Source organism: Taeniopygia guttata, chromosome 1 (assembly GCF_048771995.1).
Source record: "Taeniopygia guttata chromosome 1, bTaeGut7.mat, whole genome shotgun sequence".
NCBI classification, from domain to species: domain Eukaryota; kingdom Metazoa; phylum Chordata; class Aves; order Passeriformes; family Estrildidae; genus Taeniopygia; species Taeniopygia guttata.
Window position 1 is genome coordinate 85,539,819 of NC_133024.1, and position 27,998 is coordinate 85,567,816.

The 27,998-nt window shown below is 39.8% G+C and overlaps 1 protein-coding gene and 1 long non-coding RNA gene across 5 annotated transcripts in view; both read right to left on the minus strand.

The window, feature by feature from the left end:
* Positions 1–27,998, minus strand: part of AFF3 (ALF transcription elongation factor 3) — a 326,738-nt gene that overhangs the window by 283,074 nt on the left and 15,666 nt on the right. The gene's annotated exons all lie outside the window — the stretch shown is intronic.
* On the minus strand, positions 746–12,738 carry LOC140684598 (uncharacterized). Its single transcript, XR_012057067.1, has 2 exons — positions 8,744–12,738; positions 746–8,710 (listed from the first exon to the last, which is right to left on the minus strand). It is a non-coding gene; the product is annotated as an uncharacterized lncRNA (long non-coding RNA).

Sequence of the window (27,998 nt, forward strand, 5' to 3'; positions counted from 1 at the left end):
CCTCCTTGTTCTATCACTACAGGCCCTTGCACGAAGATCCTCCCCAGCTCTGCTGCTGGCTCCCTTTAGGTCCTGGATGGTGGCATAAGGTGTCCCAGGAGCCTTCTCTTCTCTAGGCTGAACAACCCCAACTCTCCCAGCCTGTCTTCCCAGCAGAGGCACTGCAGCCCTCTGATCATCTTCATGGCCTCCTCTGGACTCCATCCAACAAGTCCACATCCTACCCGTGCTGAGGACCTGAGCTGGGTGCAGTACCCTTGGTGGGGTCTCACCAGATGGGAGCAGAGGAGCAGAGTCCCCTCCCTTGCCCTGCTGGCCATGCTTTGGTGCAGCCCAGGGTACAGCAGGCTTTGGGGACTGTGAGCGCCAGTTGCCTGGCCACATTGAGCTTCTTGTCAATCAGCACCCCCAAGTCCTCCTCCTCAGGCTGCTCTCAACTGACAGAACATTTTTTTTCTGCCTAACCTAACAGTGCTGAATTCCCTGGGCTGCTGCTACAAAAGACCTTACCTATCTTGGCAGTTCCTCTATCTGAGCACTTTCCTCTCCCATTGCTTCCCTGCCAAAGATGTCAGACACAACACCCCTTTGCCTGTTTTCCTCCACAATGATTTCTGCTTTCCACAATATCCTTATGCATGGGAAACGGTTCCAGTTACAAACTTCCAGGCCTGTGCCCTTTCTTCTTTTCCTTTGCTTTTATTCTTTAGGCTTCTTACAGTCATAATTAGTCAAAAAATGCAACTTTTAATTTTTTTTTTTCATCCTTGTAGAGAATGTGCTCACATAGATAAATTATTCATATAGTCTTGGTCAGACTGAATGGTGCCATAAACTGAATTTACTCTTATCATTGCCTGATTTCTAGGGATGCTCTGAACTTTTAAAATGTAATGAAAAAATTCTGGCCTTTTAAAAAATCTATTTGACATTTTGCAGTAAGTGTTTAATACTTTATTTAAAATGTTTGTTGAACTTCCTTTTGATATGTTTGCTGAAAACTGGATTTCGGTCAATAAAGATTTTCAGTGTTAGTTTCAGTAATAAAAAAAAATTAAAACTCATAAAAATTAACCTAATACAAGTTTAAAAGTTTCCTGAAACTTTATAAAATATAAATAAATTTAAAAGTGCCCTGAAAATTGTGAAAAAATATGTTTTGCCTCTAGGTCTTTTAGAGAAAAAAAAAATCCCTCCTCACTTCTCACTTCCATTTTTTTAGAGCTACTTAAGTAGCCTGTTCCTTCCAGGGGGCTCTGTACAATGACCCATCTACCCACAGCTGTTTGCAAGACTGCTAAGTACTCCAAGGTATACTTCACGTGGCATGCACAAATTCAAAGCTCTACAACTGGTAGAAAAATTTTACCATGCAATTCACCCTGATATGACCTGACTTAAAGTAGCAAAAACAAAGATCACAATCATAGAATTAGAGAATCACAGAATCACTGAGGTTGAAAAAGACCTACAAGATCAGGTCCAAGCTTTGACCAAATACCACCATGCCAGCCAAATCACAGCCCTAAGTGTCACATCCAATGACTTCCTGAACACTTGATTGCAGCACCTCCCTGGACACCCCTTTCCAAGCACCCTTAACCACCTTTCAATGAAAAAATTCTTCCTGATGATCCAACCTGAACCTCCCCTGACACAGGTTGAGGGAGGTTCCTTTTGTTCTGTTCGTAGTTTTCTGGGAGAAGAGCCTGATCCCCACCTGGACACAGCCTCTTTTCTGGTGGCTGTAGAGAGTGATAAGGTCACTTCTGGCCCTCCTTTTCTCCAGGCTAAACAACCCCAGCTGACTTCATAGGACTTCCTCTCCATTGCCCATCTCTGGACCTGCTTCAGCACCTCAATGTTCTTCTTAGAGTAAGTGACCTAGAACTGGACACAGCACTCAAAGTGTGACCTCACCAGTGCCAAGTACAGAGGGACAATTCCTGCCCTAGTCCTGCTGGCCACACTATTGTTGATACAAGCCAGGATGCCATTGGCCTTCTTGGTCACCTGGGTCCACACTGGCTCATGTTCAGCCACTGTCAGCCATCACTATCAGGTCCTTTTCCACTGGGCAGTTTTCCAGGCACTCTGTCCCAGCCTCTAGAACAGCCTGTTGCTGTGACCCAGGGGTACAACTTGACACTTTACTTTACTGAAGCTCATACAATTGGCCTCAGCCCATTGAGCCATCATGTCCAGATCTCTCTGCAGAGACTTCCTGCTCTCCCTCAACACTTCTGCCCAACTTGGTGTCATTTGCAACTGACTGAGGGTGCATTCAATTCTCTTGCCCAGATCATCAATTAAGATATTAAACTGGGCTGGTCCCAAGACTGTGAGCCCTATGGAACAGTACCTCAGGCTTTTCCTCATCCTTGGCTACAATGTTCCCCTCCATATCCAGTAAAGGATGGAGATTTTACTCAGCCCTCTTGGGTTTTTTTTTTGTTTGTTTGTTTTTTGTTTGTTTGTTTTGTTAATGTGTTTATAAAACATGTTTTATTATCTTTCACAGTGGTGGCCAGATAGAATTCTAGCTGAGCTTTCGCCTTTCTAATTTTCTCTCTACATGACCTAAAGACATCCTTGTATTCTTGTACTCTTTCTGAGTTGCCTGCCCCTTCTTCCAAAGGTCATACTCTCATTCTTTTCCTGAGCTCCAGCAGAACTTCCCTATTCAGCCACACCATTCTTCTTCCCTGCCCGCTTGTCTTTCAGCACACTGGGATGGCCTGCTTCTTGCCTTTAAGATTTTTGTCCTAATGTGTGCCCAGCCTTCCTTTCTTTTAAGGGCTGTTTCCCAAGGGACTCTGAACAGTGTCCTAAACAGGCTGAAGTCTGTTCTCAGAAAGTCCATGGCTAAAGTTTTGTTGACCATCTTCCTTACTTCACCAAGAAATTAAAACAATATAATTTTGTGATTACTATAATTTTGTGACTACTATTATGGTTTCTGATCAGAACGTCTCCCACCATCCCTTCTCTGTTCATGAACAGCACATTAGCAGTGCACAGAGGGGCACTGCCCCTGGTAGGGTTGCTTACCAGCTGTGTCAGGAAGAAAACTTCCACTCATCCATGCCTCCTCTCTGCTGTGCTGTTTCCAGCAGACATCCTGCAAGTTGTCTCCCACAAGAACAGGGGGTAGAGATCATGACATGTCAGCCAGTCACTCATAGGAGCTTTTATCTGCCTCTGCATCCTGCTTGGATAGTCTGTAACAGACTCCCAACCAGGACATCTGCCTTGCTAGCCTTCCCCCCTTTTCTCACCCACAGGCACTCAACCTTATCATCACTCTGCTTGAGTTCCCTACAGGCAAAACACTTCCTGATGTACAGAGCCACCTCTCCTTCATTGCCTGTCCCTTCTGAGCTGCTTGCAGCCATCCATGGAGCACTCCAGTCATGAAAGTCATCCCACCACATCTCTGTGACAGTGACCATGTTGCAGTTTTCCTGGTGCACCATGGCTTCCAGCTCCTTGGGCTTGCTCCCCATACTGCTGCACTGCTGCAGCTGCACTTCAGCTGGGCTATTGATTTCACACCAACACTGGCATGCAACCCCTAGGCTTATCTCTATTGAGCCTGATTTTATGCCCTTCCCAATTCAAACCTAGTTTAAATCATTAAGCCACATCCAAGACCAGTTTACCAGTACGGAGGTAACAGAGTGTGTATTAAAAAACATTCTTGACGTGCAAGCAAAAGGAGAAAAACTTCACAGGATGACAAAGATGAGTAGCTTTAAGTAGTTAAACAATTTTGGTGCTGCTAAGAATTCCTATAAAACAGGAGTAAAAAATACACAAATTCAGCATCTCAATGTACAGATTCGGAAAACTCTTTCCTGTATTTCTGTTCTGGTTTTAGATCAACATTCAATTATCTGATATCCAAAGCATACCAAAATACAGACCTGAAGTAGAGGACACAGGATTGCAGCCTTACACAGCATTATACTTTCCTGGAAAGCCAAAGCACAGTATTTCATTATGAATGTGTCAGCTATTAATAACCATCAAATCTATGACTCATGAAAATGTCTATACATGTTTTATTAACAAAGCAACATTTCCAATTTACTTTTACCACAATGGATAATGACTGAAGGTTCATCAGGGTTAATCAAGAAAATGATGTAAATTTTATACTGCATTATGTTTCACTTGGCTTAAAATGGATCTTGAGCGACAATCTTTTTTATGTGTTTAATCATGATTTACAGCATTATGGAAACCACACAACAGCCCCATTGTGAAAAAAAAATGCTATTAGCAAATCAGTGCATAAGTCATCAGATTTTATGTATTCACAGAAAATCACTTCTTAGGATCTTCAGCAGACAGTCACTGAGTTAGCTTTCTGTAAAACATATAATTAATATGTTTTGAGATGCCTTGTTTTAATTTATCTTTCCTTCAGATCTTATAGATAGATGGAGATCTTATTAATTTATTTTTCATTCTTTTATTTTATATATTGCAGAGAAACCATCACTCCATACAGGTAAGGTTGAACTAAATTTTAAACAGACCTGTGCTAGCATATCTACATTATAAAAATATGTTTGGATGATGTTTTTGGGTGATTTTAATAACTGCACATGCAGATAAAACAACCAAAGAAGTTAAACCCTATGTTAATCATAGATATTAAAAAAAATCAACCTCTGTAAATGCCTAAATAATAATTCCACTAATATTCCTACTTTTGCTTACATGAACACAGAAATGTAGCTCACTAGAAGAAGAAAATGTGCTTGTTTTTAGCAATCATTTACTTGTATCAGTGTCTGTAAGCATAAAATCTAATTACGGGGAATTATGAAATTCCATCTTCATTCTGCTCAACTGAAAACATTTCAACAGAAAATATAATGAGATACCCATATTTATTTATAAAGATGGCTATATATATAAATTTATACCTAAATCTATCTCTCTAGAACATATGTAGGCAGCTTACTTTCACAGAACTAAAAGGACCACTGTAATAAATCTGGGTTCAAGAACCTAAGAAAGTTGTGGCTATATAACTTCAAGATACAAACAGTGAAAAAAAGGCTTATATAGAGGATATTTCACTCTCCTTTCACAAGATACTAGTAGTAGCCAAACATTGCACGGTGCCATAAAGCTAAGCAACTTCTCTAAAAGACATTGCATACATTTAAACTAAGAAAAATGCAAATTCCTTCCCAGTTCTTTCTTGTGAAAATGGACAATGTAAACTGGACCTGAGGTTTATGCTTTACCAAATAATAGTATCACCACATATCCTCAGAACCTGCCTAAGAAAACTGCCTGCCACACAAAACATATAACATTTTTAGTATCTTATTCATTATATCCTTCTTGTTCTATCACATTTTGACACATTAGCCCCAAGGGTTATGCAATCAAAATTAGAAAGAGAAGTTAGTCAAAACCAGCACACCCATGAATAAAAGAAAAATTTACATCCACACATGAATAAAGTTGCATACATGTTAAAATGATGAAAAAATTAAAACTTTTATGCCCTGTGACTGGTGTAATTCATGTAAGTTTCTTACACATGCTAGTCCAAATTAATTCTGACCACAAAGATGACTATATCACATAACTCATGCTCACCTTCAGAGCTGCACAGAGAAGCACCCGTGTTTTTCCCCCCTTAAGTCACATGCAATGGGAAGTGAGGTATTTTATCTCTCATTATAGCAAAAAAAAAACCCCAGCATTTGCATCACAATTTCAGTTTGTGTCTCCCTTAACATTCTGCTTCTGTTTAAAAAGAGTGGCCATGCCATAAATCCAAACCAAAACTTAAATACTTCAGAAATACGAGACGCTAAATGAAATTTAAGTGCAAAAACATCTCCTATATTTTAACTTGCAGGAACAGTGTGACTGTTCAAGTGCCTCACTTTCAAGTAGGTTAAATTGCATTTAAATATTTCATAATTGGAAGGAAATGACATAAAAATGACAAAAAAAATCACCCAGAAGCTTCAATGGTTGTGATAGATGCAGAAGCCAGAGATGCCCGTGAGGGGTGGTGCCGGAGCAGATGCTGTCACTTGGGGGAATCTGCCTGGTTCCAGGCCAAAGCAGGAAGCCAGTGACCTGCTGAAGTTGGATACATTTTTGCCCACTCCCTAACTGCTCCCTTGCCCTGACTACTTTCTCTCTGCAAATTTTAGCTTTACCAAGAACAACAAAGCTTATAAGACAGAAATATTTTATTTTTACTGCATACTCTGCTTGAAGTCTGAGTGCATAAATGTATATTTGTGTCACAGTAAATTATAAGGATATTATTTACCTGTATAGTATAAGGTGTAAAATTATTCAGTGTTTCATTTTGAAAGTGTTAAGAGGTATCTAAATTCTATGTGCAGTTGCAGAAACATGAGGAAGGATCTAAATTGTACGTATTATTCTAAAAACATGTATTTGGGAGATGTCTATAACATTTCTATTTGAATCTTCTGTAGTAAAGATCCCTTTTTGTTGTGTTAGGAAGCTTAAAAATCTTTGAGTAATTTTTTCTACATTTTTTTTAATGTTTCAAAACACTTGACTTCTGTTTGACCTTCTCTCACTACAGTGCTCATGAATATCAAATTTGTGTGACCTGTCAGTAAGCCCACTGAAGCTGATTTCATGGGAACAACTTAGAAGGACTGAAATAATTCTCTGACAGGTGGTGCATTAAAAAAAGGGCCAGAATTTAATTATTGTTCTGTTTCACTAGGATAATAGAATATAACCAAAAGGAAATAAAGAAAACCAGGAAACAAGACCAAAGGAAATTCTCCTGATTTTTCCACTTCAGAAAAGCCAAGAAAATGCTGATTGATGCCTAAGATAGGAGATCTACAATGTTAAAAAATTCCATACTGGAGGAACCCATCCTCCTTCTTTGTATCGGCAGATTATCAACCCACGATCCCACAATTCTCGGGGGATGGGACAGGACTGAAATAGAAAGGACTCTGAAAACAAGACAAGCTCTGCCCCGATCCCTGACCAGTTTCAGTTCACTCAAACTCACATTCACCATGCTAAAAGTCCTGAACTTCGAAGCAGGCTAATGACGCGGTTTGGATTTAGCTGCTCACATGCTCTCAGGCTCTCTAGTCTTAAAAGTGATGGCATCCAAACCCTCAGAGTAAATACCCAAATTCTTGTCAAGGGATAAGATTTGAACCTCATGGAAGGTGTTTAACATTTTAAAGACACTAGTAGGGTGACTCTGGTAGATGTAGTAGAACAATTTTTTCCCACTAAAAGCTGGTTCCTGGGGTGGGATGTAAGACAGGTGAACAGTGGCAGCATTCCACAGTGCTGTGGGCTTGCAGAAAGCCAGAGCAGCACTGAACAGAAAGATAAGGAACCTGCTTGCTGTTCCTTCCTAACCCTGATGGATTCCACAGTGAGGAAAAAATGACAGAGGTGAGAGTTAGAGAGAGCACAAACCTACACCAATCACCAGTGAACTTGATTTTTATTTCAAACCAAACAAACCAAGGTAAATTTCACACTTGGTAACTGGAATATCCCAGTGCAAAAAATAAACAGAAGCTGTTATTAACAAGAGAATATTTTGTTGTTAACATGCCATATTCAGCAGGAAACTGCTACTACATTTAGCCTTCCTTAAAATTTCCTAAGTAGCAATGCTGACAGAGTTTCTCAGTGACAAAGGGAATGGCAGAAAATTACTTCCTGCTAGCGTATGGAAAGCAAAAAACTTATCATAATCCATTTGGGTGTTTTTTTATACAAGTAAAAGAAAATAAGCTCAGTGAATTTGTTCAAGTTTCTGTTTGAGGCTGTTTCCTAAAAAAACTATGAAATAACTGTGATGTGCATGGATCTATTTTGCTGTGAACCAAGACAATTTCTTTCTTAGTAACTCAAAAAAGATTTCTGAGTTTTGTACATGGTTCTAGAGAACATTTTGCTGTTCCTGATGTGTTCCACTAAATTAAAACTAATTTAATCGTTGGGAAGGCCTAAGTATCAAGCTGAAAGTAGTATCATTTACAGCTAAGATAACAAACTTCATGTGCAATGTGCCCTAGGGTGGCCCTGCACGAGCAGGGAGGCCAGACCAGATGTCCCACTGCGGTGCCTTCCAACCTCACTCGTTCTGTGATTCTGTGATTCACCCAAAACTGACCCACAGTTGAGCACTGAGGAAATCACACGCTGCCCTGAGGACCTCTGCTGTAGGAAAGTCGTGATGTAGCCCAGAAAAGAGACAGATGGATAAAGGAGTGAGGTATGAAAAAGGACAAATTGAGCTTGTCTGGTTTAGAAAAGAGAAGACACATGATAATGATCTAGCCACCTATAAAAACTTGCTGCAGAGCGGACAATGATTAATTGTGTTCTCTGTCTGTTAAGTCATGCAACTTAATTTGCAGAAGAGGAGATGTAGATACGATTTTAGAAATGCTATCTAACTTTAAAAGGAAGGGTTCTAAGAGGCTAGCTATCAACTCCACAGAGTCCTTGGCTTCTTTATCTCAGTTTTCCTCACAACTTGTCCTCACCAGCAGACAGTTATTGTTAGGATTGTTCCTTCTTAAGACAGGTTTAATACATAAAATAAACAAGAATGGGAAATCTTTATCCACTGAAAAACACAACATCTTATCTTCCTTCCAGATGAGCAAAACTGCCCTCTGACACTATTACAGGGATGCTCCTCCTTCATAAATACCTAGCTGTTATCATTTACCAAAGTAAGACTTGTTCTCCTCAACAATGAAGACACTTTTCTGGGAGGAACATACATCAAAAAGAGTATTTCTGGAGTAGGGACCTATAGAAGCCCCTGTGTGTCTACTCCACAATTTTGAGGGACTCATAGGCACTATAAAGGTTAAATTCTCATCTGTCAGGCTGGCCTAGGTGCAGTTTGTGGGAATCCAGGACATCCCTCTGGCTGCCCTGGCTGTCTTGAGACCCTGTCAGGCGACTCAGAGACCTTGGCACAAAGTCAAAGACATCTGTGGCTTCAATTTTAGCCCATGGGAAAAATTGCCAACTTTGTATGAGGAATTACAAGCCACAAGGGTTTGAATAGTGGGGTAGTTGAATTAACACAGGGTGAAAAAGTAGAATTTTAGGGTTTTAAAATAAGGCGTTCAAGGGGACAAGATGGACGGATATGGACGTGTCCTGACCTCCTTCTCCTTCTTGCTCTCCATGTCTGGCTGTGATGGTGACACTTTTCTATTAGTTTAAGGTAGAGACACACTGTCCAACATAAATGATAGATATTGGCACATTATTGTAAACATAGTACACATAGTTTTTAGTATAAAATGGTAACTCCACCCCAAGGGGGCTGGAGTCTGTCGCAGACTGACCTGCTAGACAGACCACAGCTCCTTGAGAAAGCATGTTATAGATAAGAGACAATAAACAACCTTGAGAAGCCGACCCTACGCATTCCAACTTCTTCTTTGGCTGCACAGGCTGGGAGAAAAAGACTTTTTACGATCTCGGGGTCATCTTGACCACAGAACCCTGAGACAGTTCTTCTGACTTAAAGCCAGGGGCAGAATAAAGGTTCTATGCAGCCCAGCATTTGCAATAATTTTTATTTGGAATAATTTGTGCTTTTCTTTTAATATATGGGTTAAAGGACAGAGACATTTTCCTTTCTTCAGAAACTGATCTGTAAGATGCGAGAGTAGGAACATTTTTTCCATGATCTCCAAATCAACCACGTTCAGCTGCTGCAGACATGCAAGGCATGCAAGAAGTGACATGCAAAAACAAGTAAGAGGTTTTCTAAAATATCTTGGTTATAAAGAACTTAGAATTACCTCTGACACTAAAAATTACAGATGGGGTTCTACTCAGGGCAGTTATATTTATATTTTCTACTAGAAATTTACTCTTCATTGCTAAAACTATCTGGTGCACAAAAGATCTGAATCCCATTTTACCACAACAAAAAAGGTAGTCCCTATGAGCAAGATGATTTTGTGACCAAACTCAAACACCTGACATCTTGACTATGCCCAACAGTACACATGTAAAGCCAAACACTAAGCATCAGCCATTCAGAACCAACTCAGGAAAATTCTCATCAGAGTGGGCTTTGGGATCATCCATGAATGTGGTAGAAAATCATGGCTAGCAAAAAGGTATCTGCATCAAAAGCTGAGTCCCAGAGCTTAAGTTCACTGTACATGGTACATTATAAGGACTACTTTTTCACTTTCTCTCAGGATTTGCAACTGTGAGGTAAATACAGTCTAACAAATTCACTTTGGGAATAAAAGTCATGATATTTGAATTTGACTACCTTGTGTTGTAATTTATGACAGGCCAAGAAGACATTGTAAAAAAAAAAGTAAATTAAACAATGATGATTTTCTATTGATAGGCAAGCTGAAAAAAATTACAGCTGCCCCTAATCTCATCAGAAAACTATTTTTCTGCTCTTACAAGTTTAGTAAAAAAAAATCAAGAAAGAAGAGAAGAACTTGTCTGTATGGTGCAGATATATTATACTCTAGCTTGGGATCTGATGGGACATTTTCTAAAAGGTGAAAATACGACATGTTTTGTCACAAATCGAAGTAAAGACTTCCTTTTTTAACTAGTTTGGATGTTTTTTGCTTACCTATTAATGGCATGGCATTCTATTACTTCCATCATAAAAAGAAAATACTGTTGGTGATATTTCTTCCAGAGACAGACATCAATGCTAAGCACTTAGCAGTACGTTATGTTTTTTTGAAGATGCACTTGGGGGAATCAAAGTATTTTATTGCACAGTAGATATTATTCTGCTTGTACTTGCATTTCTCCAAACTTAAACCATTTGCAACATTTTATTTCAGAGCATACATAACTAAAGAACACTGACTGGGTCATATTGTTAAGTATTCAAACAATTCCTGCACATCACTTATCAAAAAATGCCTTTGGGTAAATATCTTTGCTTTTTCTTTTTCTTTGCCTTTCCTTTGACAGTGCCCTTATATGACATGTTCTCGGAAAAAATGAACCACACTTGCTCCATTTACTGGTTAACAAAAATAAAATGAAAAAATGTTATAAGCTATAAATAAAATCATCTAGTATTTATTTGTATTGCACTAATTTGTCAGGGGTTGAACAAATGTTAATTATACAGCTTTTTAAAAATCGGGCTTGTTAATGTCATTTTTAATTTAGAATGTTACACAGTAAATGTTTTCCATTGTGTTAATTTACACCTGTTATTACAGCCTTCATTATTAGGTTTGTACTGGAACAGCTACTTTGTGACACTGAAATTCGCTTAAAACAGCAGAAACAATTACTAATTAGAAGGGCATGTTTACTTTAATTATATTTATTTCCTAGTCTACTTTTATATGTAGCACACTATGAAAGTGTATGATTCAATTAGCCAAACCCATTTATCTTAGGCAATTCCTCAAATGACTACCGCTTAGAAAGACAGCAAATTCTTTCAGGGCCACTTTGCCTCACAAATTTCATATGTGACACTAATAAATACATCTGGTGACTGGGTATCACTTTCTATGTGACCTCACTGCTTTCTCTGATTTTTGTAAATCTGTATTCAGTAATTGCAGATTACCAGAATGATATTCTGTTTAAACAACAAGCACTACTATTTTAATCAAAGATCTTAAACCACTGACATGGTGAACCATCTTTAGCAATCATAAGCTCGGGATCAATGCAGATAAGCCCACAGCTCATTCAGATATGCTCACACTGTGAAATTACTACCAATACTCATCCACTGATATCTAGAGTTAGTCTTACGTATTACAAAGTGCTTTATAAATTTGCAAATCGGGTGCAATTTAAACTTCTTGGGAACCAAAAGGTAATGTCTTTATCCTTTACAAATATGACTCTTTGAGCTTTTCCAGTGGAAGCTGTATTATCTATTCACTCACACAGATAAAAAAAAGGAAGACAGTCATAAAAATTCTTTACAAATTACTTCCCTGAAGCTCATTCCTAGTGTTATATTTTAAACCTTAAGTGAGGGTTAAAAAAGAGTTATGTTTCTAATTGATAGTTGTTGCTCCTATTCCATGTAAATGATATTGTCAGGTAACACAACATACTGTTGCTTTCAAATAACATTATTTCAGTACTTACAACAAAATTCAGCTCTCTGAAAAAATAAAACTGCAGATAAAATTGTACAAGCCGGGGCGAAGCCTCAGTGAGTTCTGTGTCACAAGGTGCTGTTTCATTCAGCCATCAAGGTTAACATTTTTACTATTCCACTGTCACTCCATGGGCACAGCAGCTGTATGGCACTCAAAGGATGCAGCCAATGATGCCGTCAAAGTGGCTTCCACAGGGCTACAGTTCCCCAAACAGGGGCAATGGTTGCCTGTGGAATGATGTGCAACAACTGTGCCTATCAGCAGGGCTACCTATAATGACCAAATACAGGAATCTAGATCATCACACTTTGGACTGCTTGGGCTTCATTTGATACCTCTGTCACAAAGGAAATTTGTTTCTAGTTAAATTTCTCTTTAACATACAATGCATAAAAAAATGATGAAAATCTAAACTTCTAATAAGAATTAAGCCATTATCTTATGTGGCCAAAGATCATATACCTCCTTTCTCCTAACCCGCTGCAACACAGAAGAGAAAACAGTGTATAAATAGAAAGCCTGATGTAATTCAGAAAAAGCTATTTAAAAAGTCAGCATTTTAAAAAAGCTAACAGAGACAATTATTTTGTAGGTTAAGAGGAGAGAGATACTGCTGCAATTGAAGATTCATCTTCACAGGGGTTCTCAGGAAAGTCAACACAAATCAGCCGAGGGAATGAAGTCAGTTCCCAGTCAGATGAACATATATTATGGCAGCTTATCCTTCCGCCAAGAGGAAAAGGGATCAACTGCACTGATGTAAGATCCCTTTGAGGATAGACCAAACACGTTCATGCAGGGGTTTAACACACTTTAATGTACACAAGCTTACTTCAAGTATTTAGTGCCTCCTCTGTTCTGCTGTCACCTTTATCCACCCTGTGTGGTCACTGGTAGCAAAAGCTGGCTTAATGGACCCCATGTCTGACCTTACACTAATAGCACCTTCTCTTTTATTTACATAGGGGGCACGGGGACAGGAGGTTATACAAAGTGCACTGGAAATTTCTAATAGCTAACTATCTTTAATAATGAGGTGTAGGATACCAAATCAAGTCTGAGTCACAACTATGTAAAATAAATGGGAATTGAAAATAAATGTAGTTAGTAAAAATTTCTGATTGGTGTTTTTGTTTTAAATTTTTAAATTAAAATGGAGAAATCCATGTTTTGTAGCAAAACCAAGCCAGTACACAAGCAACTTCTGGCATGAGCAATTAAAACTTAAATGAAGGTAGTGGTGCTATTTTGTTGAAGTCAGAAATACATGTACTTGTATGGTACAAGCAGTTGTAATGATTTTGAGTTCTAAAGGTTTAGGAAATATACATGTAAAGCAGGTACATGCCCTTTAAAAAGAAGCCTGTAGTTGTTATATTAAGCATACTTCAGAAGAATATGAGTTTATAGGAGAAATATATTGATTTACTCGAACACTTTCCCACTGACATAGACCTTCTTGTAACCATGGGCTGGCACTTTCTAGGCTTTTTCACTATGCATCCTCCAATTCCCAAAAGGGTTGTTTTTTTTTTTTTTTCTATCTGCAACAATTGACTAAAAGCAATTATACATGCCCTTTTCCAACCAACTATTCACCTTGATCTGATTCTTTTCACCCCACCACAGCCTATTTTGACAGCAAAAAAAAACCCCATAGAGAAGCCTGGTATATTCTTCAATGCTTGCAATGCTGACCCACCTCAGAGATTTTTGATTACTTTTAGCCCACATCCCCCAGGTAGTAAGCTCACTGAGTGTGAAGGAGCACACCAGCCTCAGCTCTGTCTGGCCAGCCAGGGGGGCACTCTGCCTTGCTGGTGCAGCTGAGAACCAGCTGGGTACAGAACACTCCATTTACACTCCTCTTGTCCTTCTCCTCTCGCCTGTCAAACAAAGACGGGGGCATGACAGCCTTTTCCAAAAGAACAAGGGGATGAACCAAAGATACTGCATCCAGAGGAAACCTACCCATGCAAACAGACAGATAACACACAACACAAGTCATACGTTCTTTATTACTCCTAGCAGAAAGTAACACTATTTTAACCCAACATCCCAGACACAGAGAGCACAGGGAAAATGCATCCATCTTCAGTTCAGGGCTGATGGATAAGCAACAACTCCATTAAGTCATGCCTGTGATCTGACACTATCTAAAAGGCAAGGCTGCTTCCTAGGGAGCTGTCTGGTGCCCGCTCCTGCGGCTGCTGTGCAAAAGGCTTCAATTAGTACTGACCTCAGCATGGAATATTTCTCCCTGGGCGACAAAGAAGTACCACAGCCTCGGTGCCCTTCTCTATGAGACTGGGGTGAAACTGTGCCATGGAGGATTCACCTCCTCCAGACCCACTTGGAATATCATGGAGCAGCACTGTAATACCAACTAAAACAAAGAAAACAATTTTTTGACTATTTGCAATGCAGGGGACTGCACGGCAGTGTGTGTGCCCAGGCACGCTCTCCTCTGCAGGCTTGCCAGCCACCTTGAGGCAGTGCTGCTTCCTACTCATGCTCACACACCAACACCTACTCACACATAGGCAGCTGCACGCTATGTACAACATGAGGAAAATATACAGTAAACGAGAAGTAACAAAACACTGAAAGATATCTTCAGGTTCCACATGGATGCTGAAAACCAAAGGAAATTGCAAGGGAAAAAAGCGGTGGTGGGGGGAGAATATCTGAAAAGTGGATGTATTAAAATATTCCCTACAAAAACTGTTTTTTGCTAAAGCTGTTAAATTACCTTCTAAAGAGCTATCACTTCAGAAACATGGATCTGAGTGATACTGTAGCAATAAAGAAGCTGCTGAAACACAGCATTCAGGCTACCCAGTCCAGTATAGTTAAGATTACCTTTATTCCTGATTCACTCAACCCACCACCTAACCCAAAAAACCAAAACTAGATTCTTGCACACAGTTGGAGATCACTTTAAAGCAGATATATGTACCCATCTTAAAACAATATAAAAAATCTCTTTTTACCATGAGATTCTGGCTAGATGGAAAACTGGGCAAGCATGGTAGAATCAAATGATTAATAAAGCAAGAATTCATCTGAATCAAAGGTAAAGCAAGCAAAAATAACAAGCAGAAGGAGAAAGCATCTTAAAAAAATTACAAGAGAGCTAGTTTTGGATTTAAAGGCAACACCAAGCCAACTTCTTCAAGCAACCTGCCAACTTCTCAAAGAGACTGCCAAGAAGCCAGATGCCATAACTGGAAGGATATTATCCAGAGTTTTACATCTGAGTCTCATGAGTGCCTTTGAAAAAGGACAAAAAAGGGATGTTGGCAAGAGTTCAACTGTTTAATTTCTATCCCCACCCTAAATATTTATTTAAAAGTCAAATTGAAACCATTGCAAAAATTAAAGACAGGATGAGTAAATACAATGTTAAGTATTTACAATGACCCACAAGGGCAAACTAGCCCTACTCAAGTACTGGAAAAACCTCTGGGAACACAAATTTAAAAGGTCAACCCAAACTCCCTGTTTGAGCTGGGCTTCAGAGAACACTTGGGATCCCTGAGGAAAGGCCTGTGACAACTGAGTTTATAGAAGTGGTGCCTGCCCTGCAGCCAGGGTGGGAACAGGACTCTCCCCAGCTTCTGTCCCACCGGGCAGAGTGGGCACAGGGCTGACCCCATCAGACCATGATCTTCACCTGTCGGTGCCCTGGAGAAAGAAAGCTGAGCTGCACAGGAGTTGGCACAGGGTGCCCAGCAAGAATAATGCCTTTGTTTTGGCCATGCTGGAGGCATGTTTGATCTGATCATATCAGGGAGGAGATGCTGACCACCCCTGAGACAGACCACCAGAACAGTTTAGATGGTCTACAGCTTTCTCAGTTCTCATAACCAAAGCAGCCAATGCAATGAGGCAGGCAAGCAGCCTGCCAGTAATGAGGTGCAAAAAAAACCCCAAAAGCAACTGAAGAGTATCTGAACAGTGAACAAATGAAAGTTTGGCCACATCTGCTCTGCAGCAATATCTCTGAAAGTGTTAGGTAGCACAGACAAATTGGATCCAGCCCCTCTAATAAGAAATAAAGTGATCCTATTTGGAATTTTAGGGTGAGTGAAAGAACATTTACACAGGGCTCTACAGAACCATAAAGCTCCAACTCTGATTTTACTTCATGTAGCCCCCATTTTGTAAGCACATAAGCACACACATTTAAAATACTCGAATAATTCCATTTAAATCACTGCAACTCCTCCTGTGCATCAAGTTAAACATTTGCACACGGTCCATTTAGGTCACAGCCTTGTGCTATTTATGCAGAAAAAAATTTGGTACCAGGTTGATTTGTATATCCTGCCATCGCTTGGCACCGAGTATTTGTATCACTTGACGTTAACTGGCATCTGTCAAGTACTCTCCATAAAAAAGTTATTCAGTTGCACACATTGGTAATATGCAACTGCATATATTTCTCGGGTAAAGAAAAGGCAGTTATTTTGAATTCTGCCATAAAATACAGCGTAAGTGTAAACTATGAACTGCAGAACACAAAAAAATGTAATGACTTTTTCAAATACTGGCCAAGTAAGCAGTATTTTATGAGACAAGAAACAAATGTTCAAGTCAAAACTGCAAATGGAAGTGACCATGCCTGCACCAGACTTGAAGGAGCACAAAATCCACCCCCAACACTCTGACAGGTTAACGTCTCATCTTTTTAAACATGCTGTTGGTGTCTCTCCTTCTAGACTTTTTACAAGCTCGTTAGGGCTCAATATGGCTTTTGAGGTTTATTTTTTTAAGAAAACACCAGCTAGTGTGCAAAAAAAAAAAAAAAAAAAAATTAATACTGAATTAACCTAAGTCCTCCTTTTAGATAGCTCAAGTCTTGTTTATAGTGTGCACGCACCACTTTGCATTTACTATGAGGTTCCTCAATTAGTTCATAGTCAAGTTAACCTTCTATCTCCCAGCAAATATAACTCATGCTCATTTTATACAACACAGCATTCTGCTGGCTATTATCCATCATTTACAAGTGTTATTTGTCTATAAAAATGACACTAAAAAGTTGAAAAATGATTCTGCTCTGCCTGCTTCTGGATATGTTTTAACAAATGATACCAATGCAAAAGGCTCTAAGTCATGTAAGAAGCAATTAGTCAAGGAAGCCATAAATATTTTTTAAAAAGGATATAAATGATGGCTTGCCAGATAGTAAAAGCTCTAAAGGTTGCTACATAATAAAAGACTGAACCTACACATACATATCTGAGTAACTTTACCCTTGTGTGCAATCCCATTAGGATGAAGAAGGTTACTCAAGCAAGTAACATTATCCAGGTGACTGTTTGTCCTAAAATAGTTAAAATAGTGTTCTTCATTATTTATCGTTAATGAAGTTAATCAAATTCAGTGGTACTTACTCATGCATGCATTGAATAGAAACCTGAACATGACATGCATATTTATGGAACAGAGATTGAAAGATCATTATCTGTAGGGAAGAAAATCCAGCAAAGAAAAGGATGTGTAAAATGTGTCTGTTATCTTATTAGAACATAAACTGTTTTGCTTTAAGCATAAATATTTATTTTAATTAATTCAATTAACCTAAATAATGACAGCTATAGCATGACAGCTATAGCTAATATATGAATTTCATGATTTCTGATGGCCACATCCATAGCTACCATCAGCCAACTGGTCTAATTCCATAGAAGTCAATGTATCTCTACCAATTTACACGTTGTGTGTCTGGCCTGTAACTTCCCACTAACTGAAATACAATATACTATACATCACCAGAAACACAAAAGGGAAAACAAAAAAAAAAAAAAAAACTGTTCTATTTATTTTGCAGTTCACAAATAAGGTGAGTATTCCCCACTTTCACCAAAAAGTTCTGAAATTGCAACTAAGGTTTTTTTTATTTTTAAATTTAGATACCTGTAAACAGGTTCAGAGGCCAGACAGATGGGTTTGGCAATCCCAGAGAGAGAAAGGATGAAAAAACTTTAAAAGTGCAAAGTGTAATTATTAAATATTCATGCCACTGGCATTCTGTATCTTCAGTGAAGTTCTTACTCTATATATGGAATGAAACCTATGGTTAAACACATGAATCTACCACCTATCAGTTTTGAAAGAGTTCATTATAATGTGGAGGAGAAAAAACTCTAGGTTACTAAATATGCATTAAAATATATGGAGAAAATAGGAAAAGAAGACATATTTCTGTGTGTTTCTTGGCCTTTAAAAACTGACAGATCAATTTTCTTTTAAAAACATTCCTATTGTTCAAACAACTGAAGAAAAAACAGCACATTACCTTCAATCATATATTCAACTTCAAAGGTGATTATAGTAACTCCTTTTTATTGCACAGTTTAAATATTCTAATTGGCACACAGCACACTTTCTGTCACTAGATATCCATTAGTCTTTAATGGGTTTGAAATGGTCTACAGTATTATAGGGCTGGCTACTGCAGTCCCATTTACAACGAAGCAAGGTAAGTGGGGCATAAAAACACAATGGTTAATGCCACTGCAAGCATTAAAAAAAGCCCACTTCCTCCAGTTCCTCCAGTGTGTATCCTCAGGATGGTTTTGGCAGTCTCCACAAGTTCTGATGACCAAAATGGAGAGGGAGAGGGAGAGGGAGAGGGAGAGGGAGAGGGAGAGGGAGAGGGAGAGGGAGAGGGAGAGGGAGAGGGAGAGGGAGAGGGAGAGGGAGAGGGAGAGGGAGAGGGAGAGGGAGAGGGAGAGGGAGAGGGAGAGGGAGAGGGAGAGGGAGAGGAGAGGAGAGGAGAGGAGAGGAGAGGAGAGGAGAGGAGAGGAGAGGAGAGGAGAGGAGAGGAGAGGAGAGGAGAGGAGAGGAGAGGAGAGGAGAGGAGAGGAGAGGAGAGGAGAGGAGAGGAGAGGAGAGGAGAGGAGAGGAACATGTTTGCTCCAGCCCAGTGTGTGTGCTGAGGCTTCCTTGCACTCCATGAGCAGCATGCCCACCATAGATGCTGCCCATATGGAATGCTCACCCAACACATATGGGCACTGATAGTCTGATACACCTATTAAAGGAAAAATGAGAACTGGGCAGCTTTGTTACTGTGAATGAGAAAGCCTTTCCCACTGACTCACTCTAGCTGTGTGAATGAAAAGAAAATCTGAGTTCCATATGATAATTCTTCATTTAATTCATAACAATGCAAGAGGTTTTAAACATCCCATGTTTTATGATGCTTAGGAAATATCAATAAAAGCCTACAGAAATCTGGAAATGTGTCTGCTACTACATAAATAATTCCTCTGCCTCCACTCCTAGGTAGTGCAAAGGCTACATAAAGATTCATTCCCCCTTTCCCTCTCCCCCTACCCAGCCCAGCTTTTCAGGACAATTTGATGTGAAGGAATAATCATGTTCCTCAGCAGCCTTCTTTACAGAGTCAAAATAACTGATTCCACACATTTAATCACAAAATCCTTCTTTTATCCTTTAATTATGAAGTGGTACCTGTTCAAATTAAAGCAGCATTGCTTACAAATATTTTCAGGCACAAAGGAAGAAGCAAAGTCACCTAAACAATTTGGTAAGAAGGAAGGTGAAAATAAGGAACGTGAAAATACAGGAATGTCCTGTATTTCTGAGTTACACGTCATGAGACAGTTTTTATTTGGGTGGTTTTACACAATAAATGTTAAAGAGTAGTTGCTTAAGTACATCTAAAGGTTAAACTTTCAGGCAGCTAATCTGTATGTAAGAACAAGTAACTGTCAAATACTTAACCTTTCACAGATTAAAACTGTCTGCCTAACAGATGTGAAATCATCATTGTTGTAATTGTCATAAGTAGGTATCTGAGCATTTTCTGGAGATAAGATCTCTTTTTTTTTGAGCAGTAATTTTATGCCTTGGGTCACTTGCATGTTCACAGCTGTGATAAAACCACTGCTTTCCATAAGAAGTCATATGCCAGGACTTCATAACTGCTGCACTCGTTTCCAGCACCCAGTTATTGGTTGTAACAGGCAGTTTTAAATTACTATAAAATGAACTCGCAGGGTGACTGGAAATGTTTTATTGTTCAGTTGCTGGAAGTGGTTGTATGACTGAACTGTTACAATAGTATGGCCAGGGCATAGGAGAAGAAAATGCTTCAATTTCTGATATGCTTCTAATGTTAATATACAATATTGCTCTTTGACAACACTTGATAGAAACACATGCAGTCACTAGAATATGTTTAGAATGCCATTACATTATGTTGATCAGTTATAAGTATTATGGATATAAGGGAAAAATATTTCTAGTATAAGTGAGTGTGGAAATGGAATTTTTCCCATACGTTGCTTATATATAGCAGGAAAAACTAGCTTGACACCCTTCAGCTACTCTGTGTGAACATATGTTCTCACATGGGTCTATGTTCAGGTCTATTCTGTAACTAGACCAGGCATTTTCATTTTCAGTCAGAGCAAAAGGTAATCATTAGACTGCCCACCAATCCAGTCATCTTACAAGCCCAGGATGTGACAGTCAGACATGCAGGGTTTGAGGGTACAGACTTGAGCTCAGCTCTCACTGTGCTGCTCAATACACACTGGGAAAGGTGGCCTGCGTCAGACTCAGGTCCAGGTTTCATTCTTCTTTTCCCTTCAGCTTTCTGTAGCTTTTTCATCATTTTAGCTGAAAATACCAGAGATCAGGATTCTTCTGGTTCAAGATGCTGCACTAGGTCCAGCACAGGGACAGTGACTGCCCTTCACAGACTCCAGCTGCCTCCTACACACCATTTTTCCTGAAAGACCTAAATTACCCCATAAGGAAATTTCCTGTAAGCTTGTCTTTTGGGCTCAGTGCTAGATATTCAATCTGAACGTTTTTCCTTCATCTAGTGATAAATATGGTTTTGAAACTATATTTAAAAGAAAGATTTATTTTCCAAACCCATGTTTGTTTCACAAATTGACACGTGTTGCATGGTCAACAGGGTTTCCTTGGAAAGCAAAGCATCTAGACTGTGGTGTCTCCCTGCCATCTAGTCCCTCTTCCACAGCTGTCCTTTTGAACCTGCTAATTGATTTCAGACAAATCTGACAGAAGTTTTTAAGAAGTCCTACTGAAATCAGCAGTAATTTAATTATTAACAGTGCTAATAACTTGGTCCTTATCCGTACCAACTGATGGCAGCCAGTTGTCCATCAACCCATGAGCCCTGCTGAGTCCAAACACAGCTCTGAAACTGCCCCAGACCTGTTCCCTCCCCACATCACCAGAGAGGAGCACGAGGGAAGATGCCATCACTGGCAAAGAGTTTATGCAGTGGGGTACCTTCATGACAGGACACAAAACTATGGTGTTGCTTTTATTCCACTGCTCAGGGAAGCCTTTTCTTTCCTATCTAGATTAATAATAATAATAATAATAATAATAATAATAATAATAATAATAATGTTTTGAAGAGCAACAAAAATGCCAACTAAAGCACACACCCAATTGCAAAGCACAGTGCAAATGACCCCTTGCACCCTAATTTGTCTGAAAGAGAGATGCAAAACTTAGTGTGGCACCACCATGCCTATGAGAGGTCATTTCCAGGACAGAGTGAGGCAATAAGCACTCTGCATCAATGCAGTTCCCCTCACAAGTTTATTTGTGAGCTGAACTTGAGCAGGGAATGCCAGCTGTGCCATATTGTAAAGTGGATTTGTCATGTGGATTTATCTATACTTTGTCCATTAAGTCACCCTTGGGAATAAGCACTAGTTAGATCTCTCTGATAGATGGAAAGGGTTTTATACAGATGAGAGGAAAAAAAAAAAAAAGGAATGCAGTGATTTCAAGAGACTGAAAGAAAAAATAGAGGTATTATTAGCACATCGATAGGCATCTGAAATATAAATTATTTGAAAGCACATCACTTTATATATCCTGTTAATTACATGGTTAATATTATGGAATCTGACAACTCCCCACAGACACCAGGACTATTGATGAATTCCATCTTATGTTAGAAATTTCTCTCTTCTTTCCAGAATTACCTCTTTAACCTCTTTCAGTCTAATAAATTCACATTAAAATGTGACCAGGAGTGACAACCTTGGGAGAGGACTAACCTCTCCCTCTATCATGTCGTTTTAGCCTCAGTCTCAAACCGGTACAGCACTCCCATAGCTATTAGCTCAGCTCTTCTCCTGCCTCCTGAGTAGATGAAGCAGTATGTCTAATTAATTTACAATCCTTAAGTACAAAGGTAGCTATCAGCAAAACTATATTAAAATCAAACTACCAATAAGGTAATTGTATAATCCTAATTTTCTGGGATGTTTTCCACTAAATACCATCTTAGATTTGAGTCTGAATGTTTCTGGAAGTTTAGCCTTACAGCCAAATGGAAGTCAAATATGTAATACATTATAGTATATCTCACTCAATACAAAAAAAAAAAAAAAAAAAAAAAAAAAAAAAGATAGATGCTCTTTAATACAATGAAATGCAATTTAAAGCCAAGTCAATAAGATAGTAACCTCTTATCCTCAAATGAGGGCTATGCTATACATCATGGGTTAGAAGTTAAAAATGAAGCGAACGGTTCTTGCCACTCATAATTCAAAGGTTGTTGTCAAAAGCTTTCTGTTCATAGAAATGCTATTGGTTTTATTCAGCTGGCAGAAGCTGTGCAGTATTCTAAGCAACTCAGACAGATAGCTTTTTTAGCTATTCAGTTCCAAGCCAAATTTTCCTGAACAGCATAAGGACTTGATTTTGCTAATGTATACATGTTGCACTGTACCCAGTTCCAGAAATAACCCACATCCCTGAGTGCAGGCTGAGGTCTAGGGAGGATACATGCTAACAGCCAGATTCCCTGTTTTTCTTTGCACTGGGAGAGGCCAGACACAGCCAGCAGAAAAAGATTGCTCCAACTAAGAAGCCCTCTGACACAAAGCTCTGCTGCTGCCCAGCTTCCTGCATGTTTCTCACTGATGAGAAAATACCGAATACTGGGGGCAGGAGGCAAGGATCCCACTGCAGCACAGCAGCAATGGGCAAGATCCTCCACTGAGCTCCCATTATCCTCATGAATGAAACACATTTTTGCTGGAACCAAATAGGCGAGGGACATGAGAAGCAACCAACTTTCTGCAGGCAGCCATCCTCTCTTCCCCCTCTCGAGCCTGCAGGGAATAGAGATGAGGTGCGAAATCTGAAGTCCCCTTATCTCCCGTTTTCTCTGGTTGTCAGATGAGTGATGCTTACCAGCATCCTGAAGGGCATGGGGAGCCTCTTCTCTTTCTCATTCCCCTGAATAAACCCTTTTCTGCTGCCATGGCATGCCTGCATGGTCAGGGACAGCAGGAGAGGAGCTGCTCTGAGAAGCAGCTCTGAGAAGCTGTCAGCATCTCACTTAAGGAGAGCAGGTTGCCAGCCTCTCAGAGCCAGTTATGTACAACTTCACCCCAAGCAACTCTCATTTCCCACTGTCACATCCCTGTACACAACATCTTCCTTTCTCCTATGGCCATACCTGACCAGCACCACCCAGTCCTAGCCTTGGTCCTAGTCCTTTGTGGTCAATGCAGCTCAAAAGACTGAGACAGGAAGCAGAATGTTGGACCAGCCAGTGACTTCTCTAAGAGAGCCCAGAAGTGTTGCAAAGGCACAGCTGAAGCCTGAGGTGTGAAATCTCGTACTGTTTGCTCGGGGTTGTTTGGTGTCAGTGGCCCTAAGGAGTGAGCAACTGCAGCAGGAACAGATAGAAATGTTCCTGCTGACAGGAACAGAACAGGATGCTTATTTGTCCCATTTTCTTTCTGGAGGGAAATTTTTTGCTGCTGCTAATGCTGAAATCTGTGAATCATGTTTGTGTCTGCACCAGGTTGAGCGTGAGAGAAGCTGCCAATTACAGGTAGAGGCTATCATCAAAATTTGGATAGAAGCTGCTCATTTTGACTGTTCTACCTTATAGTAGTACTTCTCACCCTTGAACTCACAGAATTTGGTACAGGCATTACATTAGCTATATTTTAAATCTATACATGTAAATTCAGTTAAATAACTGCTTGTATGTGTGCAATTTTCCACATATCAATGCCAGCATCCTGCAGACTGTAGAGCAGGCTACTCAGTTTAAATCCTCATGTATTTTGCTTGCTCATATATAGGTATGGCCATAGTTACTGTCATTTTTTAAAAAATCTGACGTACTGTCCACTGGGAATTATTATATGTCTCACAAGAAAATGCTGGATAGAGGATAAATCCTGCATGAGAGCATGAGGACACACATGCCTTTACCCTTATGTACTGCACATGTCTTTTCCCCAGGCACATACCTGGCAGGTGCAATTCAGACCTTCATTTGCCACTCAGACACCAGTAATGGGCTCTCTAGAAATACTCTAAATAGATTAGATTAGAATTATCTTCTGTCTTTTTAGACCACCTTAGCATTAACCAAAAAAAAAAAAAAAAAAAAAACAACAAACTGGATATATTTTCCAGGCAAACTGAAAAATTGAAAGATAGGACAAATGTTCCCATCTCCTCTGAAATAATATTTACCACCTCTTGCTAGAGAGAAGCAGCTGGCTTCAGTTAATCTGGTGGGATAACAATATACTTAATAAATGTAATGACATTAAAATCTAAACCTTCTTCTAAGATACTTGGGTACAGGGATGAGCTGCACAGCTGCATGCAGTTTGGCACCCAACTCACAAAATAGATCTCAGTGTGCGCTTCACTGGGTGCCAAAGCTCCCCGTAGGGAAAATGGGGAGAAGCCAGCATCAAAGAGCCAGTTCTTAACATCCAGAGGCTACACTGGGAAGCAAATCTTATGCTGGCCAAAAGAAAATGTCAAAGAGAACTTTCAGGTTTTGCTGTGATTAGACTTCCCAGTGGAAGCAGAACTCACAGCTTGAGTGTCACCTATGTGCCCTCTTGGGTATTTAGGTCAGACAAGGGGGGCATACCTCTCTTTGAAAAGAAAACCAAAGGACACAGCTAAACACTCTGTTTTGCTAAGGCTCCAGTGGTTAAAGCAGCAGCATAAGAAAATGGGAAGCCCAGATCCAAGTATCTCTCTAGCCTGAGTTTCACATCTAGAGATTCAATCTCAAGGAACATGTGCTACTTACTAGGTCAAAGGCTACCTCTGGAAGAACTTCAAAGCCCTTCAGCACACTCCCTGGAGCCTGATCTGGGAATGGAGGGAGCATAAGGCCAGGAGTAAAGTGGATGAAACATTCAGCTGGAAAAGGGGAGTCCTGATTCCCCTGGGTGCAATCATCCCAAAGACTCAACAATGTGTGACATGCAAGCACCACAGACAGCACGTGGCCATAGGGTATCTTGGACTTCTCCAGGCACTCATGCACCAGGTTAATGAGTCTGCTAATCCCCAGATTGCTTCTAGGTATGTGTAGTAGCAAAGCTGGAGCTAAGTCTAAATGTTCTTCTGCCAGAAAACATCACCTTGGGTGCCCAGTGCAGTTGTATGGGAGTCATGGGTTTTTTCTGGGTCATGGGGTTTGCTATGTTAATTCTGGCAAAACTGTGCACATAAACCACTGTGTGGCACCTTCCCTAAAAGTGGTAAAACTCAAGTAAGGATCTGCTTCAGTGACACATCATCAGCTAAATTAATCTCCTGGCATAAACTTGCACTGCCTGGTTCAGTGAACAAAATCAAAATCCAGTCTCCAAATTAGCCAGAGGAATTTCTAGCTGATGTTGTAATTGCTAGGCACATTAAATGACAGATAATATCAAAGTGATTTTCAGTGGTTTGGCTACATAGGGCACTAGTATGGTTAGTCCTTTTCAGCTTCCAACATAGGTACGTCTCCAGCCTGCTAACAAGCACCGTCTGCGGATTACTCCTGTACTTTGACCTTCCAGAACAGCCTAGTTTTGATTTCCACTGAAGACTTAAAGTTCTTCTGTGCTCCTTTAGCCCATTCTCCTCATAAGGAACGTCTCTTACCTGAACTGACTGAATTTCTCAGTAATCACACACCTTAGATTACAGACTGCAGGTTTAGATGGATGCATCACTGTATGAAATACTGTACAACAAGCAATCTGCTGACATTCTATCATGCTTAGGAAACACAGTCTCACAAATAAGTCTGGCTAACCTATCTCTTTTTAAGCCTGTAAGGTGCTCATGCTCACAGAGACAGGATTCTTCTGGCCCACAACCTCTGGGAAGCTTTGGGCACATGTACACAGCACAGCAGGGCAGAGATCCTCAAGCTAAGAGAGACCAGAGGAGGGATTTCACATATAGCACCAGGCAGACCTATAGCTTTGTTCTAGAAGCAGCATAGATGTACTTGCATGATGCTGAGCCCAAAATAGTTACTCTCTTCTCCTGAAGAAAAACAACTATGGACAAAGCTGATTAACTCAGATGTTTTTCTTTATAAACACAGCAGAACTTTTACAGCTCTGCAGATGTGATGTTCAGTGCACCTGGTGGCAAGTATCACACAACATTACCTCAGGTAAATACAAGCCCACTGTTGATAACAATAGTGCAATTTGTTTTTATCATCACTCACTATACTTTTGCACTATCTTTCAATTTATATGGTCCATATCAACTATATGATAATTGAGTGTTAATTTTTACACCCTTTCCCTGAAGTATCTTGTCTGCTCTTCTGTGTCCTTGCAATGAAATTTTTATACCAGAGATTTTCTTCCGATTTTCTTCTTCAAGCTCCTGCTCCTACCTCTTTATCTACGGTATTGCTGGATGTGTCATACCAAGGCTCTACCTCATCCTCTGCTTAACTAGTCCAGAATTATTTTCAAAGATCTTCTATGTCTTGTCATTATTATAAGAAGGTCAGTTTCTGTTCACTTGAGTAAAAATATAACCTATGCTATTTTTCTGGTGTTAAAACTATGTATCACAGACTAAGAAAAGCATCAAGTGTACTCACTCTTTTCCTATTCATAAAAGACTGATATTAAGGTACGAAAAACTTGACCTGAACATGTCTCATATTTGACTGCATTACTTTTGCCTGATTGCTGAGCAAACCTTTGCAAACCTAAATCTTTTCAATTACATCATATTCATGAATGTGTCACACCTCACTGTGTCATTGTGCCAGAGACTCATTAAAGATCTGCTCAGAGCTTCCTTCCTAATTTATATTTCTTCTATGAGTTGCTTTGATTTGAGAAATCTATTTTGCAAAAGGAAACACGTCCATTGTTTGGAGTCTAAAGGAAATGTAGGATATGTAGGTGTTTAATTGGTGCATGTGGCTTTCATTATACTTTCTCTCTCCACCACAAACCCTCTTCATTGCTGTGACAGGTCTGTTGGCAGCCTGTATCAGACTGGGGGTAGCTGACTTGATAAGTATGTCACCCAGATGAAGAAAAACACAAATTCCCTCCAACTTTGCTCAGAATTTCTAATTAGCTTAAAGGCAGTGCCCTAAATCGGTGCAGCAAACCACCATGAGAAAGTCCAAAGGAGATACAACACTGTAAGTCAATAGGGTCTAGTAGTATTTTACACGCTTTCTGGTTTATTGAAATCAAGTCAGCATCTTTGCCCTGAATATATTCCTTATTTAAACACAACTGCGGTGACATACAGTCCAGTAAAGTCCCCTGCTTCATTTCTATGCAGCCCATATCATGGTAAAGAAGGCTCATTTACTAGATAACATAAAGAAGAAGATGCTTTTATTTTTACAAAATAAGTCACCAACTCTCATAGCACTGAGGTCCTTTCCCTTATTTCCCAAATGAATGCAGAAGTGGGGATGAAGGAAGTACCAATCTGGTCACTGTTATGATTCTCTGCTGCCACTCTCAATGGGGCTCA